This window comes from Vigna unguiculata, chromosome 8 (genome assembly GCF_037176805.1).
Source record: "Vigna unguiculata cultivar grain cowpea cultivar isolate G323 ecotype 2 chromosome 8, ASM3717680v1, whole genome shotgun sequence".
NCBI classification, from domain to species: Eukaryota; Viridiplantae; Streptophyta; class Magnoliopsida; order Fabales; family Fabaceae; genus Vigna; species Vigna unguiculata.
Window position 1 is genome coordinate 36055432 of NC_140799.1, and position 6614 is coordinate 36062045.

Here is a 6614-nt window from a genome sequence, read left to right on the forward strand (position 1 = left end):
TTAACAACTATTTGAAATTTTATTATATATGTTTTAAAAATAAATATTATTGATCTTATAAAAATTAAAAAATGCGGACACACAAACGCTGTCGCGCATGTGTGTTCGCTAGTGAATAATAATATGGATTCAAATTTGGTTTAACCAGAGTTATTTCTCATATAAGTTAAGATTCAAAAATTCGACGATAAAATGATAAAGATACTAAATAACAAATTATTATAATATTTTTATAAATTAAGATTAATATTTTATTATAATTTATGTATTTTAGATTTATGATTTTTCTATCATGATATTATTTTTAAATTAAATTTTCTCTATGTCATGAATCTAACTATATTTTTCTCTCGATTTAGTATAACATTAAATTATAAAATCTAAATTTTTTTGTATTTTTACGAATGTAATTGCATATAATGAATAATATTCAATTAGAATATAAATTAAATTAACTCTGTTGCATGAATTTTGTAAATAAAAAAATTAAAAAATACACAAGAGAATGAAATTGTAAAAATAATTTAAGGAAAGGAAATAATTTGTTTTTATTTAATTAAAGATAAAATTTATATAAAAAATATAGTTTGATACATTTTTTTTTCTTCAAATTCCGTTAACATAAATAGAGGAAATTTTGTGTTCGTCTACATATATAACTCTTAAAATGGACATGTTTTACTCTAACTTGAGTAGTTTTTGTCTTCAAAGAATTTTTTAAATTCATATGCATGTCAAAACGAAAATATCTAAATAATTTTAATTTATACTTAGTGTTGCAAAACTAGTCATGCGGTTTATGGGGCAAGAATTGCATAGAATCTCACGTCACATGTAAAACTAATCGTGATTATAACTACACTATAAATCAAATTAGGCTAAAATATTCCTTTTTTTGTTAGAAAATCTCAAATAGGTCCATAAATTTTTTTAAGGCTTAAATATATATTTGGTCCCTATTTTTGTTGATTTTATTCAATTTGGTCCCTATTTTCGTTTTATGTTCAATTAGATCCTCATTTTCGTCAAATTGTGGTCAATTTGGTCCTTTTCACTAACGGTGTTTAAATAGTTAACGTTTTTGAACAGTACATGCCACGTGTCAGCTCCTGGTTTTTTTGATTTTTTTTTTTATTTTTTTTGATTTTTTTTTAATTTTTTTTAATTTTTTTAATTTTTTTTTTAATTTCAAAAAAATGGTCCACGTGTCAAGTCATAATTGTGCCACGTGTCAATTTGTGGTAGTATTATTTTTTTTGTTCAATTTAGTCCCTATATTCGTTATTTTTGTTCAATTTAGTCCCTATATTCGTTATTTTTGTTCAATTTAGTCTGACACTAAATTTAATATCTTTTCTAAAATTGATCTTTAAATTTATTATTTTTTAAATTCAATTATAAATTATTAAATTTAATTATAAATTGAATAAATTCTTATATTTAATTTTTAAATAGAATATAATTATTTAAAATATTATGAAAATATAATTATTAATTTTTTTCTAATATTTATATTCTAAAATATTTTTAAAATTGATATATAAAAATATTTTAAATATTCAAAATATTTTAGAAAAATAAACTAATATTTGTAAAATTAACATTTACATATAAAATATTTTAGATTTTAATATCTAAAATGCAATAAAAATATTAAATACTTTAAATTTAAATGTAAATTTTACAAATATTAATATATATTTTTAAAATTTTAATAATTATATTGTAATAATATTTAAATAATTATATTTTAATAATATTTAAATAATTATATTTTAATAATATTTAAATAATTATATTCTATTTAACAATTGAATCTAAAAATTATATTCAATTAATAATTAAATATTATAATTTATAATTAAATTTAAAAAATAAGTAATAATAATGTCAATTTTAAACATTAAATGGTTCTATTTTCACAAAATTTGGGACTAAATTAAACAAAAATAACGAATATAAGGACTGAATTGAACAAAAATAACGAATATAGGGACTAAATTGAACAAAAAAAATAATACTATCAGAAATTGACACGTGGCACTAGCATTGACACGTGGCACAATTGTGACTTGACACGTGGACACTATTTTTGAAATTAAAAAAATTTTAAAAAAATAATAAAAAAAAATTTTTAAAAATTTAAAAAAAAATTTAAAAAAAAAATCAAAAAAACCAGGAGCTGACACGTGGCATGTACTGTTCAAAAACGTTAACTATTTAAACACCGTTAGTGAAAAGGACCAAATTGACCACAATTTGACGAAAATGAGGACCTAATTGAACATAAAACGAAAATAGGGACCAAATTGAATAAAATCAACAAAAATAGGGACCAAATGTGTATTTAAGCCTTTTTTTAATCTCAATTTGGTCCATAATTCTGCAAAATTGATTCAATTAAGCCCAATTCGTTAACGGCGTTAAGTTGAGTAACGATTTTTTGTATAACACTGTACACGTTTCAATGGATGGATGATGTTGATTTGTTTTTTAATTTGAACAGTACAAGGTGGAAAATAATTTTTGAATTAAACAAAAATGTTTTTGAAGGTCGTCGTTTTGTTTATTAATTTCGTAAGTATAACGTCGTTTTGGGATGATTTTAAAATTAGGGATTAAGCGAAATAAGGATTGCGAGTAGGGTTTGGGATTGCGAGTAGGGTTTGGGATTGCGACGAGGGATTGGGAACGCAAAGCGGAGGAACGCAAGACGGAGGAAGGCGCTGCCATTTTTCAACATTGATTGCAATCTCCAGGCTTTATCGTGACGACATTGTTGAGCGAAGGTCATCTACATTGAAGGTTAGAAGTTGGATTTGGGAATTTTGTTTGTTATTTTCGTTGATTGGGGTTTAGGGTTTTTTCGACTTCGGTTTTTTGTTTGCTTTGTTTTCATGGATGGAAGTGTGGGAGTGTTGTGTGATTGGGGTTTAAGGAGTTTCATTTTCCATTTTGTGTGTGGGTCTGTGGTCCCCCATTTGCTTTGAGTAGTGTAGTTTATATTATTTGTGGTCCCCCATATTAATTTGTCGGTTTGACGGTGGTATGGACGGTAATATGTGTATCCTTTTGTGGGCATTTTAGTTTCAGGTTGGATGTCCGAAGATCGTTTCGAAGTGGTGGTCCACCACTGTGGGCATTTTGTCAGTGATGGGAAGCTACGGTATGACGGTGGGGAAAGGGTGTCGTGGTTCTGTGATCCCGATACGTGGAGCTATTTCGAGATTCTGCATGAAGTACGAGAATTGGGACATCTTAATCCCAAAGAGTTGTGGTACTCTGTTGGAGGAGAGTCAGTGCTAGAAGATAGGTTGGTGCAACTAGTTGATGACAAAGGCGCTATGCATATGGCCACTGATAAGGAGGATGTGCAGGAGGATGTGCAGGAGGTTCATGCTGAAGTTGAAGAGAACTTACATGAGGCAGATGAGGTGGAGGTGGTTGAGGTTTATGACGAAACCGAAGATAAGTCAGATGCAGATGGTGAGGATACAAGGAGTGATGTTGCTGCAAAGTAGTTTTGTGATGAAGGGCTTGTTGATGTTAGTGTTGAAGCTGACGAAGAAGTTGAGCCATGAGATGGTCACGTGGAATGTGAAGTTGGTTGTACTCCAGAAGATATTGGAGGAGCAGGTTCTTGCAGTCAACCACAGTGTAGTAATTCAAGTGAGGATGAGGTTGTAGGAGTAGGATCTGGTGATGAATTTTCAGATATTGAGTGGCACTCAGATGAATTCCTTACTGCAACCGACACTGATGAGGAAGACAATGATAAAGAGAGTTATGGAAGCTTTCCAACCTTCTCAATGCCAAAAAGTATGGACCAATACAAATGGGAAGTTGGTACCTATTTCACAGAGAAAAAGGAACTTACAGAAGCTATTCGAACATATGCATTGGCAAATGGAAAGAATTTAAGATTTGATCGAAATGACAGGACTAGAGTTACTGTAAAATGTTTTGGTGCGGAGGGAAAGTGCAATTGGTATGCTTACTGTGCATATATGTCTGCAGTGAAGTCTTGACAACTTAGGAAAATAATTGATGAGCATAGCTGCAATAGAGACTTTAATGTGAAGTTAATGAATGCAAAATGGTTGAGTAAGAAGATGGAAAAGACTGTTAGAGAAAACCCGCATACGAAGGTCATGGATATCCGTGACAAGGTATCTAGGAAGTGGAATGTCAGTATATCTAGAAATATGGCTTTCAGAGCAAAAGCAATTGCAAGAGATGCTGTTGATGGATCATTCACGGAGCAATATAGAAGAATATACGATTATGCACATCTGCTTCATCACATTCTGCTCCTCCACAATCTGCTCCACCAAGCCAACAAACAGCAGGGCCATCAAATACGCGCCCAACACGTGCAGTCCAACCAATGAGGACCAAGCTAAAAGCTAGAAGGGGACGTGTTTGGAAGCCATGAATTTGAAGGGGACGTCTTTAGAAGACATGTTTTGATAGTGTTGATCCCATTTTGATCTTCTGCATCTGTTGTAATGATCAAACAAATGCCATTACTCTGTGTTGTTTTTTTGGTTGATTTTATGCATGTGCTGTAATGGTCAAACGAATTGATGTTTTGTGGTTTTTTTGGCTCTGTTAAGAGCATGGCTCTGTTATGTATTCTTGCAGTACATTTGTGATCAACACCTATATAACAGTTTGGATATTATGTTGTCAAATTCGGTCTGATATAGCAATTTCTTTATTCAATTATGATATGGTGTATGAGGCCAAAAGTTTGGGTCTGTTATAACAACACCAAAATTATGTGCTTAAATCAAACTTTCTCATTCAATACACAATCAAAGTTTTACAATGCATTATGGATTTTTCATCAACAACGAAAATAATATTACATTCAATACACAAACAAAACAAACCCCCCAAAATAACACCCTTATCCTATTTTCCAAATTCATGACAGATTTTTCTAAACTAAGAATTTTCATCCTTTGCCCGTACATTTCTTCCATATTCAGCACACTAACATCCCTTTCTTCATTCTTCGTGACTGAACCAACAATTTCTTCATCTCCACTGAACCAACTAAAGTAATTGCAGCCAACCAATTGTTCAGAACCCCTCTGTCCAAAAACCATACACACAGTCGTCAAATATCTCCTGCTTAACTTAAACGAAAAAAATCAAAGTTCCATGGATCTTACCTTATACTTAGGACATCCCCATAATTGTTTCCCCCTATTTTTAGGGGTTCTAGCAGTTCTCAAGACAGCTTTTTCACCACAATAGCAAAAAGGCATTGAACCCAACCTCTTTGACCCACCTCTATGACAAGAATCACTTCGATTTTGCACCCCCAACCCATTGCAGGAGCACGTCAACCATGAATGAGAAGAAGCCATAAACAAACTATTCTCTTCTCTCCTTTCAGTTCCTGCAACCCAAAATGCTAGGGCAAACTACTACATCTTACTAAATAGGAGAACACCACATCATTTGCACTGCTTCTCACAATTAACTGACAGCAAAGCATGTACAAAACTCCAGCTCATCAGCAGTAAACGCCGTTCATGAAGAAATAACGGAATGGGCTTAATTGAATCAATTTTGCAGAATTATGGACCAAATTGAGATTAAAAAAAATCTATGGACCTATTTGAGATTTTTCAGTGAAAACATGAACCAAGAGAGTATTTTATCCATCAAATTATTATTAGTTCATGATACAAGACTATATATTTTATTTTAACATAATTTAATTACTTCGTACAAATATAACTTTTTGTCTTCATAAAAAAAAAAATCTATCTTTCACAATGATTATATTTTATCTAACATGAATGTAACAACACAATCAAAACAATTAACAATGTTCTCAAATAAAATTTTGATTATGCAAACTAAAATTGTTTTAGATGCGTTATAAATGCATAATCTCTTTCAAAATTTCTTTTTATAATTATAAAACCAAATATAAATAACTGTTAAAATCTTATTATTATAGTTTTTATTTATTTATTTTTATTACAAACAATTATTTTGTTTAAAAATTAAATTTAAAAAGATAGTTAAATTTAAAAGGATGGTTAAATTAAAAAAAACAATTAAATTTCGAAAAACATATACTTAAAGGATAAAATTAATAAAAATATATATATAAAAAATACATAATCCTTAAAAGATTATTATTTCCATATAAGAAAGTAGCATTATTTGGATATGATTGGTAGGGATGGCAACAGGACGGGAACAAGTTTCACTATCCCATACCCATCCCCGTAAAAAAAATTCATCCCCATACTCATACCCAAACCCAACGGGTATCAAACTTTTGTCACACCCCATCCCCACCGAATAACGGGTGTAATCTCGTACCCATACCCATACTCGATTTCTTACTACTGTAATATTAATTTTAATTAATTTTTAAAGGAAACATAATATTATTAAATATTCAATATTAGGAGTATGGTTGTTTATTCAATATCAATTGTTTTAAAATAAATTATAATTGTTTACATTTTAGAATATAATACCAAATAAAATTTGATGAAAACCAAAACATTTATTAAATTTGTAAACCCTAATGAAACCTAGTTGATAAATTTTAAATTTTTTTTTCAAAAAATATAAAAGGA

At 29.8% G+C, this 6614-nt stretch overlaps 1 long non-coding RNA gene across 1 annotated transcript; it reads right to left on the bottom strand.

The window, feature by feature from the left end:
* Nucleotides 1-4779: 4779 nt before the first annotated feature.
* Nucleotides 4780-6614, bottom strand: LOC114195630 (uncharacterized). The gene is made up of 2 exons (XR_014984263.1): nucleotides 5181-6614; nucleotides 4780-5099 (listed from the first exon to the last, which is right to left on the bottom strand). It is a non-coding gene; the product is annotated as an uncharacterized LOC114195630 (long non-coding RNA).